Source organism: Pinus tabuliformis, chromosome X (assembly GCF_031772625.1).
Source record: "Pinus tabuliformis cultivar Carrire ecotype Pingquan chromosome X, CPIR1, whole genome shotgun sequence".
Taxonomy (NCBI): Eukaryota; Viridiplantae; Streptophyta; class Pinopsida; order Pinales; family Pinaceae; genus Pinus; species Pinus tabuliformis.
The window spans coordinates 1,308,093,215-1,308,107,395 of NC_142308.1; the positions used below are offsets into that span (position 1 = coordinate 1,308,093,215).

The window sequence follows — 14,181 nt, forward strand, 5'->3', positions numbered from 1 at the left end:
CACTCACTCTAATTGGAAATAACTATTACAACACATTGCGCAAGATATTTCTTGACATGGAGATCAAGGCATCACATTAGTAATACATGTCACTATAAAAAGCCTCAAGCCGTGTGCATAACCATTCATTTATCTATTAGAGAAAAACCAAAGAAGTTATTATTATATTAGATTGAAAATGGCTTTTTCTTCGTTTGTTGTCATAACTTTATTTGTAATATCTCTTGTTTTTACAGCGGTGCCTTCTTTTCTTTGGTCTGCCAGATGTACTCTTTAATAGCATCCAGACCCCGATCTACCACTTGGGGAGGGGGCACAACCAGAGGATTCCCTTCCACCTTAAGAAACTGCAACTTTTCCAAGCGCCCAATAGACGCAGGCAATGCAGTGATTTGATTGTAACTGATATTTAACTTGATGAGAGATGTGAGACCCTTGATCGATTCCGGGAGAGACACCATATAGTTAAAATTGTTGCTGAGATCCTGGTACTCGAGGTTCATCAAGTTCTCAAGATCTTCTTGAAGGCCTCCAAGCCTGTTCGTGTGGACATCCAGAAAGCGGAGAGACATCATGTGGAAGGTGGAGTAGGGAAGATGTGTGAGCTTGTTGGAATGAACACACAGCTTCTGGAGGCTCAACAGTTCGAACCCCAGCCCCTCAGGCAGTCGTATGAGTTGGTTGAAATTGGCCATCAATTCTTCCAGTGAACTGAAATAAAAATTAAATGTCATCGGTCAAAAATCACAAAAAAATGGCAGGGGTTTGAGTGAAAAGAAACTACAAAGACAACTCTGAGATGCTTTGATTAGCCTACCGGTAGCTTTCAATACTATCAGGAAGCACAACAAGAGAATTCCCAGAAGCATTGAAAACCTTAAGATTCACAAGATGCCCGATGGAAACCGGTAGTGATGTAAGCTAGTTTGAATGAATGTCCAAATGAGTAAGATTCATGAGACTTGTCACAGAATCAGGCAAAACCTGCAATAAAAAATTGAATCAGCGTCAATTTGAGGTGAGAGATTCTGGCTGACTGCTAATAAATAATAGTCTTGAAACAATGTACCTGTAAGTTATTATTAGAAAGGTCAAGCTTGACAAGTGTAGATGACAGTTTCGCTATTTCATGTGGAACACTATGAAGGAGAAGCTCGCTAAGGTCGAGCTTATGAGAGGAGCTTTTATGAGAATCTTGATTTAACAGTGCTACAATTTGTTTTTCAGCCTCTTGAAATTCGGATGTGTGGCTATCCGAGAGCATTTTCGTGTCCTCCTTCACATTTTTCCCATTTATCATAGGATTCCCATAGATTTGGTACTGCTCCGTTAGCTTTAGCACGGCTTCGTATGGAAGACACTGTGATTCAACAATTTAATCACTTATGGACACTGATGGCTCATAAACAATCTATTTGGTAATTTTCTGTTTCCTTAATTTGTTTGTTTTTTGTAATTCATTCTTGAGATATATGGGGCGATCTAAAAAAAAATGGTTTTTCTGTTTATAGAGCAGGTTAAACAGGGATATCTTGACTCTGGTAGCTTATTAGTTCTCTTTCTCTCTCAGGCAGTCTAATGTAAAGCTGTATCAGGCAGTCTCATTGAAAGCTAAGATGGGTCTGGGTGGTGGAGCGCTCCATCAATGTGCCATGTTGCAATTTCATCAATGTGTTGTGCTGTGTTGTATTTTTTAATGTGTTTTGGAGGAGGATATAAACAATAGGAAAACAAGTCTTATTACTAATTTTGGTTTCTGGTCTTTGAAATCGATAAGGTTTTCCACAAACCAATTAACTCTTCTAGAAAAATTCAACAATTCCAATTTAATAATCCTATCTGCCTCTCTTTGTACCTTTTGGGACAATTGCTAGTTATATAATTAATGCTACTAGTACATTCCATTTCCATTTCAAAACAGATCTTGTGACAAAACCTAAAGGAGAAATGATGAAGTCATTGAGTTCAAATTAGTGTCATTTCAAGCATGTTGAAATAACCTTTGATTTTCTCGTTTGCTAAGTTTGCTAATTTACTTTAGTTTAGTCTTATTGTTGATGTTTTCCATGTAATCTATTTAGCTATTTTGAAAATTGAGAAGAAAAATAAGTGTGTCGTAGTCAGTTTAGAATTTACTTTGTCTTATTTTTTTATGTTTTTCATGTAATCTATTTAGTTATTTTGAATATTGAGAAAAACAATCTCTACTCCACAATTTCTATTCATTCTTCCTCCTAGTATAATAGCTTTAGTTCGCATAAGACTTGAGAGAAAGCACCATAGACCAATTAGTAAAAAAAAAAAACGAAAAAGACGAAATAAGTTAATTATCTCAGCTAAGGCTGGGAAAAGTAAAAAAAAATTGGTGACCAACGCACCCATGCTCAGAGGAGCAAATGCGTTTATCCACTCAAACTTCCGAAAATGAAGAAAAATGCCGGGCTCAACCACAAGCCTACAGGTTTAAGTGCTGCGCAAACAAGCAAGTCACCAGCATACGAGAAGGCTCCACGAAGTTGGCCCCGTTGTCGTTGAATCTGTTGAAAGTTGTGTACAAAGGTTCATGTATTTTAAACTTTATAAGGCTTTGACGTGAGCCTTTAAGGAATTCGAAAGCCATTATTTGTTTAAAATATTTTTTAAAGGGTTATGTTTAAAGGGTTCATTAAACATAGTTTTAAAATGTTTTATATAAAAAATATTGAAGGGACTTTCAGTTGAAAGGAGAGGAGTTATATTAAAAAAACGGTTGTTTTTTTTTTTCTTTTTAAACAAAAGAATGGAAAGGGTTAAAAAAGAGATGCTTTATTTAAAAATTAAAAAAAAAAATGGTAAAAGTATTCAAAGGATTCGAGAATCTAAAGTTTGTAAGGTTCATGCATGGTTTTTTTTTTATATATTAAAAAACGGTTGGGTTTTTTTTTTTTAACAAAAGAATGGAAAGGGTTAAAAAAGAGATGCTTTATTTAAAAAAAAAAATGGTAAAATATTCAGAAGATTTGAGAATCTAAAGTAGGTTCATGCATGGTTTTTTTTTCAAAGTTTTTATTTTTTTTAATGTGGAAAAGAAAAGTTTTTTTTTTTAAAGTAACAAACATTTATATTTTGTGAAATGGCTTTTTCAATTTTTTTTTGTCACAATCTTGATTTTGTTTGGTAAATGTTACAAGTTTTGGTCTTTAAGAATGAATACTTTTTTGCAAAATTAAGAATGTTGGGATATCCTCTCACTATGTAGAGCTGATCCAAGAACAATTAGCAGCCATGAACAATAATTAGAGGAATGTTTACAGAACTAAAAAGAATGAGCACAAAGACAAATGAAGTATACAAAACTTAGTCAATGTCTCTATCTTTGAAAAGATAACCAACACATCAACAACAAAGAAACTTGAGGTATTTTGAAAGATATGTATCAAGGTAATGATACAATGAAAATAGTTAAATTGAAAACATTGAGAGCTCAATTCGAAACCTTGAAGATGATTGACACAGAGAATGTGGATCAATTCATGACTAGAGTCATAGGAATAGTATCAAACTCGTTGATGAAACCATTACAAATCATAAGATTGTTGAAAAAGTTCTTTGTAACCTGCTTAAGAAATATGACATGATTGTAATAGCCATTTTGGAATCCAAAGATTTTGTAACTTTCTCAGTAGAACAGTTGACTCGATCACTTCTGGCACAGGAAACAAGACTCAACTTCGCAGAAGATTCCATGGAACAAGATTTCAAAGTACAATTTTCTTTTAGTGATTGTAATAGCCATTTTGGAATCCAAAGATTTTGTAACTTTCTCAGTAGAAAAGTTGACTCGATCACTTCTGGCACAGGAAACAAGACTCAACTTGTTAGAAGATTCCATGAAACAAGCTTTCAAAGTACAATTTTTTTTAGCAGAGGCATAGGATATAGAGCTAGCAACAAGCAAGGTAGAGGTCGAGGCAGAGGCAGCTCAGAACATCATCATGTAGCAAACCAATGGAAACCTCCATAGAACCTAACTCAGAGAAGAAGAACATAGATAAAATTTAATGTTCAATGCTATTACTACAAGAAATTTGGGCATTATGAACATGAATACAGAAAGAAACAGTCAGATCAATAGGCAGTGTCCATATCTCCAACAATGAAGGAGAATCCTATGTAACCATGTTTATTTCTTGCTAACTTTCTGATGACACTCACAACAAGGACCTTTGGTTGTTGGTCAGTGGATGCAACAATCATATGACAGGTAACAAAACTACGTTTTCTTATCTTGATGCTCGCATAATATCAAAAATTACTCTTGGAGATCGTTCTTGTATTAAAGCTAAAGGAAAGGTACTATCCCTATTCTTACTAAACAAAATCAACACAAATACATACCTAATGTTTATTATATTCCACATCTGAAGCATAACCTCATTAGTGTAGGACAATTGATGGAACATGGTTAAGGGAACACTTGTTATATCTATGAAAAACCTCCTAATAGAAGACTCATAGCAGAGGTTGAAAAAACCAAGAATATGATGTTTCCATTGACTCTTAGAAGTTGAAATCTCTCACAGTTTTTTGTTCACAAGGTGTCAAGAATATATGAGTCTCGGTTATGGCATTTTAGGTATGGCCACATCCCATTCAAGAGTCTAAGTATTCTTCGAAAACATTCAATGGTCATTGGTCTCCTTGTTATGAATGAAAAAGATTGTAATTGTGAAATTTGTGGTCTAGCGAAGCATAAAAGAGAAAGTTTTCCCACATCTTCTTCTAGAGAAAAAGAGCCTTTAGAGCTGGTTCATACAGATATTATATATATGGTCTAATGTAGAACTTCATTCATGGTTATAACAGGAAGATATGGGTGTATTTTCTCAAAAAAAAAAAATCAGATATTTTCTCAATATTATCAATATTTAAAGAGTTGAAAGAAGAAGCATAAAAGCAAAGTGGAAAGCTTTTGAAAGTACTGAGATACGAAAGAGGAGGAGAATATAGATCCAATGAATTCAAAGATTTTTGCCAACAACAAGGAATCATCATGCAGAACACAACAAGATATACTCCACAGTAGAATGGAGTAGTAGAAAGGAAAAATAAGTTCATCATGAACATGGCCAATTGTATGTTTCATGAGAAGAAGTTGTCAAATGACTATTGGACCAAAGAAGTTTTGACAACAGTGTGTGTTCTCAACAGATCTCCAACAACCAGTCTTCAAGATACGATACCTCAAGAAGCATGATATGGTAAAAAGGTAAATGTATCTCACTTTAGAATTTTTGGATCAATAGTTTTTTCACATGTTCTTGAGCAGCTAAGAAAGAAGATTGATGATAGGAGTGAAAGACGTACATTTGTAGGCTATAGTGAGAAGTCAAAGGCCTACATACTTTACAATCGAATTACCAAGTAGTTTGTTTTAAGCAAAGATGTTAATTTTTTTGAAAATAAATCTTGTTTTGATCATGTTGATGAAGCCTCAAATCACATTCTTTATCCACCACATCCACCAAGATTACAGGTTCAAGAAGAGCCATACCATTTTGAAAAAGGTACATCTTCAAGAAGTGAATCCATGAGTGATTCAAAATCTTCAGAAGACCATTAGAAAACAAGAAGCATCAGAGAAATATATGATCAGGATCATGAATTTGACCAAGAGAACATGTTTGCATTCTTTTTATCTCAACCAACCCATTTAAGAAAAACAATTAAAGAAAAGAATTTGGGTTGATGCAATGAACCAAGAAATTGATGCTATAGAGAAGAACCAAACTTGCGAATTAGTTGATCTCCCAAGGGACAAAAACAGAATTGGTGTAAAATGGGTATATAAAACCAAGTTGAATGAAAAAGGAGAAATTGAGAAACATAAAGAAAGGATGGTTGCCAAAGGATTCTCACAATAGTTTGATGTCGACTATGGTGAAACCTTTGCTCCAGTAGCAAAGTTAGACACTATGAAAACCATTTTATCTATAACAACTCAATACAAATGGAAAGTCACTGTCAAAACCATTTTATCCACAACAACCCAACACAAATGGAAAGTCTCTCAGCTTGATGTAAAATTTTCCTTCCTAAATGGTATATTGCAGGAATCGGTTTGTATAGAGCAGCCTCTTGGTTTTGAAGTTTTAGGACAGGAGCATAATGTATACAGATTGAAGAAATCCTTATATGGCTTGAAACAAGCTCCAAGAGCTTGGTACAATGACATCGACACCTATCTTATCAAAAGTGAAGTGGCTTTTGCAGAAGCAGTCATGAGCCAACTTTGTATACCGAAACTCGTGAAGGTAAAAGTCCTATTGTATGCCTTTACTTAGATGATCTTCTTTATACATGCAATATGATAGAATATTTCAAAGAAGCAATGAAAATAGAGTTTGATATGACTGATCTAGGGGTCATGAAATATTTCTTAGGCATTGAAATTCAACAATATACTAATGGCATTTTTGTTGGTCAACAAAAATATACCACTGACATCATCGAAAAGTTCAAAATGACCAATTGCAAACTAGATGATACACCAATTTCTCAAGGCACCAAGTTGAGCAAAGACGATGTAGCTCCACTAGTTGATCTCACCTTGTATAAAAGTCTAGTTGGCAGTTTGTTGTATCTCATTGCAACTAGCCCTAATATCAAGTTTGAAGCATATTTTGTGTTGAGGTTTTTGCAGTCGCTTAAGCTTTCTCATTGGAAGGTTGCAAAAAAGATCTTAAGGTATATTGCAGGGACCCTAGACTATGGTTTGTTCTACACTAATTCTAAAGATTGCTTACTTTCATGTTATACAGACAATGATTATGCAGAGAGTTTAGATGATTAAAAAAGAACCTCAGGGTATGCTTTTCATCTTGGAATCAATATAATTTCATGGGCATCCAAGCATAGAAATTTTTAAGGGCTAATATTCCCAAGTGGGCTAATTTTCTATGTTTTTTCCAAAAAAAATTCGTTAATTTCCATTTTTTCTAAAATGATTTTCTGCTAGGTGGCATCACATTTGATTATGTTGTTTGCTAGGGGTTGTAACTCTAATTGGTCAATGAAAATAAGTTGAAATGCAATTTTTTCTTTCGTTTCCTCGTAATATGTGCATACCTAGAAAAAGGGGAAGGGAAGCATATTAGACCCTTTTTTTTCTTGTTCATTTTATATGTTCCCTTCCTCTCCATGCAAGGAGAAAATAAATAAGTAGATCAAATTTCAAGAAGCTTCGTAAAGTGTCTCCCTAGGAGTTAACCCCATTTGTTCATATTTCCAGGAAAAAGACTTCTAGTATAAGTTCAGAATTACTTGGATTTAGTAGTGTCCCACTCCAATCATTTATTGTTGATGTTTTCCATGTAATCTATTGCTATTTTAAATATTAAGAAGAGAAATCTCTACTCTAAAATTTCTATTCATTCTTTCTGAAAGCAACTTTATGGCCTTGCACTGCAACAAAAAATACTGATCGGTGCTCGGTTTTTTTGGAAGCGCTATGAGGCTGCGTTGGGGGCCTTTTAACGAGATGGAGTATAGGTCGCTGAGGGACCAGGATGGCCAAGAGACTCACAATGAGTCCACGACTGCGGGGTCATCAGTACAACACGAGCTTGATGGGCTACGCTTAGGAGAATGCTCGAGGAATGGCAGTGAGGGAGAGAGTAGCGATGTACAAGGTCTGTTGGACTTATGCGGTGTTTTAGCTCTGATACCAGTTAATGGGAATTAGAGGGGAGCAATTTGATTACGAGAAAACACAACACAAAACTTACAAAAATAAAATAAAATAAAATAAAATAAATTACAAATGGATAACAGAGAATCACATTCTTTACGTTACGAGTAATTACGCCGTAAGGCGTTCCCTCTGAGACGAACTCCCCTCCATGCCACCGTGTCTCAACGTGGGCCGTTAAATGGATTGTTAGACGATTAAATCATCTCCAGCCATTAGATCATCGGTGAAAAACGTTCTGAGGTCTGAAGCGACACAGGGAAATTTTATAGGTATGTCGAAGTGGGTGGCGGTATTCAAATGGAAGAATAATGATATTTTCATTTAAATTGGTAGATCTTTTAACGCAAGAAGGCCATATTTTGGTTAGGGATCACCTAGAATAATCAAATTTCATTTCCGTATTATATTCTTCATGTGGAGATCAGTTAAACTGATACTTATAAGGCAGAAGGAAGGCAATATGACACTTCTAAGGCAATCATGTGGTTTGGGAATGTTGTGTTTTTAAGGAAAACTTTTTCTGGTACTCGTAAGGGAATCCTCTGGTATCGGAATGCTATTTTTTTAATAGGTAAAAGCTTTCGCCACTTTTTTTTTAATGCAGAGACTGTTTGCAGAGTATGTCATTTGACCTCTGATGGCAGATCAAGTTCTAGAGACCTGATTATTATAGGCTGTGGCTGTAAAGAGGATTTGAGCATCGCTTATCGGCAATGCGCTACCTATCGTTACTCTCTGAACCCTTTCTATCAGTACCTTGTTGCTAGAACCGCTTGTTGCGTGTTTCAGACATCCAAAATTATCTCTGTGGCAATTTTCCCGAAGTTTTACTGTATAACTCAGGCATGGATGACCTTACACTCTTTGCTATGGTGGATAACGCTCAGGCGAAAGGGGCTTCAATGAATGTAGGCTTTATTGCTAAGAAATAATGCTGGCTTTAAACTAATTGCAATGGCAAATTATCATAATACACAGGAATTTGTGGAATAATTTTTGTGGATAAATCTAAGGCTATTTCTTCTTTGTAATGGCAAAAAATATGAATGCTCTTCTTCAAATTATTGAATGCTAAGTTCTATTGAATGTTAAGTTCTCTTGAGAACTTAGGGAAATCCTGGACCGATAGAAAAATAGATTAACCAGTGACTCAAACAAAAACCTATGCCATTTTTCTAACTGTGAATATCCAATTAAGTCGTAAGTTGAAAGAATCAGTTCTTTTTAGATTATATGAATTTGGGGTATCTCAAAAGGAATCTAGAACTGTTAAAAAAATTGGTTAACTAGTGACTCAAACAAATAGCTATGCCATTATTCTAACGGTCAAAGTCTAACTTGGAACTCTAAAATGAAAGGATTGGCTTTTTTTCAGATTATATGAATTTGGGGTATCTCAAAAGGTGTCTAAAAACAGGGACAATTCTATAGAGAATGAAGATCAAAAAGCGATTTTCATGAATGGCACAGAGAAGTAAGAGAGGACTTGCAGAAGTACCCTATAGTAATCTTGTACAACTGTGTAGACAATTTTCTTCAGCAACATTTCCAGTCCAAAACAACACAGTTCTGTTCTTCAAAATTCTTACATTTATCCAAACTCGCTGAGTTCATGCAAGGGTAAAATTTTTCATCCTCTTTTATATCTTATTATATAGATTTAGGTGCAAACTTCAATGCTTATTACAGAAAGGGAAATGAGGGAAGGCAAAAGATTGACGAGAACAAGACTGTCCAAGTAAGAACAGGTGGTATCTAAAGGCACTGGTTAAACAATGTATTTACCATTAAGCCTATATATGTAACATTCAGAAACATCATACTTATTGTCCATTTACAATTTATTGCATGTTATAGCTGACCCCAGAGTTAGTCTATTGAAAGAGGATTTGCCAAATGGCCATTAAATCTGGTTCACTGCGTCAAAGATACTCATGGTGGTTCCTAATTAGTTAGGATGTTCCACAAAATTTTTACAAGCAATTAGAAGGTTTTCATCTTTAGAGTCCCTTCTGCTTGGTTGGGACTTGGCTATCCTTATGTCGATTGTAGATTGAGTGGAGTTTGCTTGACTCCCATAATATCCATCACAAGTTTTCATTTTAGGCGCTCCTTGGTTGGGACCTGACCATCTTTACGTATATTCTGGAATATTCCTAAATGCGGAGAGACATGAGTGATGTTAACTGTTTAACTTTGTTTATTTCAATCAAATTTTTAAAATATTTCAGAATCTGCAATCGAGTTACCCTCAGATTTAGAACGTCTACCAAAGTCAATCTACCACTCAATTAGATTCTTAAGTTAGGTGGCAAATCCCCAACAACTTCATATTCTATTATATAGAAGAGCAATTTTTAATTCATTTAAAACTAGGATCATTTATCTTAACCTCAGAATTTTTTAAATCCATGGAGAATATCTAACCCTGGGTCGATTATTCACTCTTTCATGCAAATTTGAATGTATTTTTATTATCTGTGCAAATCTGAATGTGTTTTTATTATCTAGATCCAAAGTTAAGGTCACTCTCTAAAGCTAAGATCAGTTTATATTAAGTTGTTTATAGTTGTTATTCCAACGTTAAGATCAGTTTGTATATAGTTATTTAAATATGGTATTAAAGTTAACTTATACTTTCGTTTGTATTTTTTTCTTTGAAATAAGATTGGACTATTTGTAATATAATCAACAGTGATTTGTAAATTTCCGAGCAGAGTTTGATAGGATATGAGTGTAAATGGTAAATCCATTTTTGTCAAATAGCTTAAGGTGAAAAAAGGCATATTTGCAAACGTGTAAGGTGAAAAGAGGACAATGACAATTCAATTGGATGCTTATACCACAGTGCAACAACTCACCAGAGCTTTTGGCACTTCCAAAATTACATAACTTTAGCTGATGATTGTGAGGATTGACCTGTTCAAAATATCATTTCAGAAATATTTGACAAGCTCATTGGGGTACAAAAACCATGCTACTCATGAACAATAGAGTACGTTAATTGTATAGCAAACAGACCCTCTTTCCAACCACAAATTTGACAAGAATCCAGCAAGAATTTCAGGCACAGTGAAAATTCTTTGTGTTGGAATGATTCCATTGGTTTGTTTTGCCCAATTTTAAATTAAACCAGATCATCCAAAACAGTCAGAGTTCCAGATCAATCAACACTCTGACTGAATTGTACAGCAGACTTCGGCAGGGGAGGGAAGTCTGCTACAGGTTTAGGCAGCTCCTATAAACAACCATTTACCACTCAAGTCTAATTTTCTTTTAAATATGGCTCAATTAGTGAAATTAGACACAAATCTCTGGAATTGGTCTAGCTTTAACTTGAGCTGTAACTCACGTATGGAATCTTACTTCTTTTAGTGCTGCTGGATTGGAAGATTCTTCTTAAAACCTTTTGAGCCCCACTCCCCTGCCTCTTATTAAATCTCTATTCAAATGGAAGAATAATGATATTTTCATTTAAATTGGTAGATCTTTTAACGCAAGAAGGCCATATTTTGGTTAGGGATCACCTAGAATAATCAAATTTCATTTCCGTATTATATTCTTCATGTGGAGATCAGTTAAACTGATACTTATAAGGCAGAAGGAAGGCAATATGACACTTCTAAGGCAATCATGTGGTTTCGGAATGTTGTGTTTTTAAGGAAAACTTTTTCTGGTACTTGTAAGGGAATCCTCTGGTATCGGAATGCTATTTTTTTAATAGGTAAAAGCTTTCGCCACTTTTTTTTTAATGCAGAGACTGTTTGCAGAGTATGTCATTTGACCTCTGATGGCAGATCAAGTTCTGGAGACCTGATTATTATAGGCTGTGGCTGTAAAGAGGATTTGAGCATCGCTTATCGGCAATGCGCTACCTATCGTTACTCTCTGAACCCTTTCTATCAGTACCTTGTTGCTAGAACCGCTTGTTGCGTGTTTCAGACATCCAAAATTCTCTCTGTGGCAATTTTCCCGAAGTTTTACTGTATAACTCAGGCATGGATGACCTTACACTCTTTGCTATGGTGGATAACGCTCAGGCGAAAGGGGCTTCAATGAATGTAGGCTTTATTGCTAAGAAATAATGCTGGCTTTAAACTAATTGCAATGGCAAATTATCATAATACACAGGAATTTGTGGAATAATTTTTGTGGATAAATCTAAGGCTATTTCTTCTTTGTAATGGCAAAAAATATGAATGCTCTTCTTCAAATTATTGAATGCTAAGTTCTATTGAATGTTAAGTTCTCTTGAGAACTTAGGGAAATCCTGGACCGATAGAAAAATAGATTAACCAGTGACTCAAACAAAAACCTATGCCATTTTTCTAACTGTGAATATCCAATTAAATCGTAAGTTGAAAGAATCAGTTCTTTTTAGATTATATGAATTTGGGGTATCTCAAAAGGAATCTAGAACTGTTAAAAAAATTGGTTAACTAGTGACTCAAACAAATAACTATGCCATTATTCTAACGGTCAAAGTCTAACTTGGAACTCTAAAATGAAAGGATTGGCTTTTTTTCAGATTATATGAATTTGGGGTATCTCAAAAGGTGTCTAAAAACAGGGACAATTCTATAGAGAATGAAGATCAAAAAGCGATTTTCATGAATGGCACAGAGAAGTAAGAGAGGACTTGCAGAAGTACCCTATAGTAATCTTGTACAACTGTGTAGACAATTTTCTTCAGCAACATTTCCCGTCCAAAACAACACAGTTCTGTTCTTCAAAATTCTTACATTTATCCAAACTCGCTGAGTTCATGCAAGGGTAAAATTTTTCATCCTCTTTTATATCTTATTATATAGATTTAGGTGCAAACTTCAATGCTTATTACAGAAAGGGAAATGAGGGAAGGCAAAAGATTGACGAGAACAAGACTGTCCAAGTAAGAACAGGTGGTATCTAAAGGCACTGGTTAAACAATGTATTTACCATTAAGCCTATATATGTAACATTCAGAAACATCATACTTATTGTCCATTTACAATTTATTGCATGTTATAGCTGACCCCAGAGTTAGTCTATTGAAAGAGGATTTGCCAAATGGCCATTAAATCTGGTTCACTGCGTCAAAGATACTCATGGTGGTTCCTAATCAGTTAGGATGTTCCACAAAATTTTTACAAGCAATTAGAAGGTTTTCATCTTTAGAGTCCCTTCTGCTTGGTTGGGACTTGGCTATCCTTATGTCGATTGTAGATTGAGTGGAGTTTGCTTGACTCCCATAATATCCATCACAAGTTTTCATTTTAGGCGCTCCTTGGTTGGGACCTGACCATCCTTACGTATATTCTGGAATATTCCTAAATGCGGAGAGACATGAGTGATGTTAACTGTTTAACTTTGTTTATTTCAATCAAATTTTTAAAATATTTCAGAATCTGCAATCGAGTTACCCTCAGATTTAGAACGTCTACCAAAGTCAATCTACCACTCAATTAGATTCTTAAGTTAGGTTGCAAATCCCCAACAACTTCATATTCTATTATATAGAAGAGCAATTTTTAATTCATTTAAAACTAGGATCATTTATCTTAACCTCAGAATTTTTTAAATCCATGGAGAATATCTAACCCTGGGTCGATTATTCACTCTTTCATGCAAATTTGAATGTATTTTTATTATCTGTGCAAATCTGAATGTGTTTTTATTATCTAGATCCAAAGTTAAGGTCACTCTCTAAAGCTAAGATCAGTTTGTATTAAGTTGTTTATAGTTGTTATTCCAAAGTTAAGATCAGTTTGTATATAGTTATTTAAATATGGTATTAAAGTTAACTTATACTTTCGTTTGTATTTTTTTCTTTGAAATAAGATTGGACTATTTGTAATATAATCAACAGTGATTTGTAAATTTCCGAGCAGAGTTTGATAGGATATGAGTGTAAATGGTAAATCCATTTTTGTCAAATAGCTTAAGGTGAAAAAAGGCATATTTGCAAACGTGTAAGGTGAAAAGAGGACAATGACAATTCAATTGGATGCTTATACCACAGTGCAACAACTCACCAGAGCTTTTGGCACTTCCAAAATTACATAACTTTAGCTGATGATTGTGAGGATTGACCTGTTCAAAATATTATTTCAGAAATATTTGACAAGCTCATTGGGGTACAAAAACCATGCTACTCATGAACAATAGAGTACGTTAATTGTATAGCAAACAGACCCTCTTTCCAACCACAAATTTGACAAGAATCCAGCAAGAATTTCAGGCACAGTGAAAATTCTTTGTGTTGGAATGATTCCATTGGTTTGTTTTGCCCAATTTTAAATTAAACCAGATCATCCAAAACAGTCAGAGTTCCAGATCAATCAACACTCTGACTGAATTGTACAGCAGACTTCGGCAGGGGAGGGAAGTCTGCTACAGGTTTAGGCAGCTCCTATAAACAACCATTTACCACTCAAGTCTAATTTTCCCAAACCAGCTTTAAATGAATC

General features: G+C 34.8%; 1 long non-coding RNA gene and 1 pseudogene across 2 annotated transcripts; one reads left to right on the plus strand and one right to left on the minus strand.

Annotated features, from left to right (window-relative positions):
• Positions 1–230: 230 nt before the first annotated feature.
• LOC149144885 (uncharacterized) lies at positions 231–2,620 on the minus strand (annotated as a pseudogene).
• A 5,775-nt stretch (positions 2,621–8,395) lies between these two features.
• LOC149144886 (uncharacterized) lies at positions 8,396–13,799 on the plus strand. 2 transcript variants are annotated; one of them, XR_016264539.1, is made up of 4 exons: positions 8,402–8,640; positions 9,108–9,352; positions 11,503–11,793; positions 12,261–13,799. It is a non-coding gene; the product is annotated as an uncharacterized LOC149144886 (long non-coding RNA). The 2 variants fall into 2 exon arrangements; XR_016264538.1 differs by lacking the exon at positions 12,261–13,799 and having other exon boundaries at positions 8,396–8,640; positions 11,503–11,771.
• The last annotated feature ends 382 nt before the right edge of the window (positions 13,800–14,181 follow it).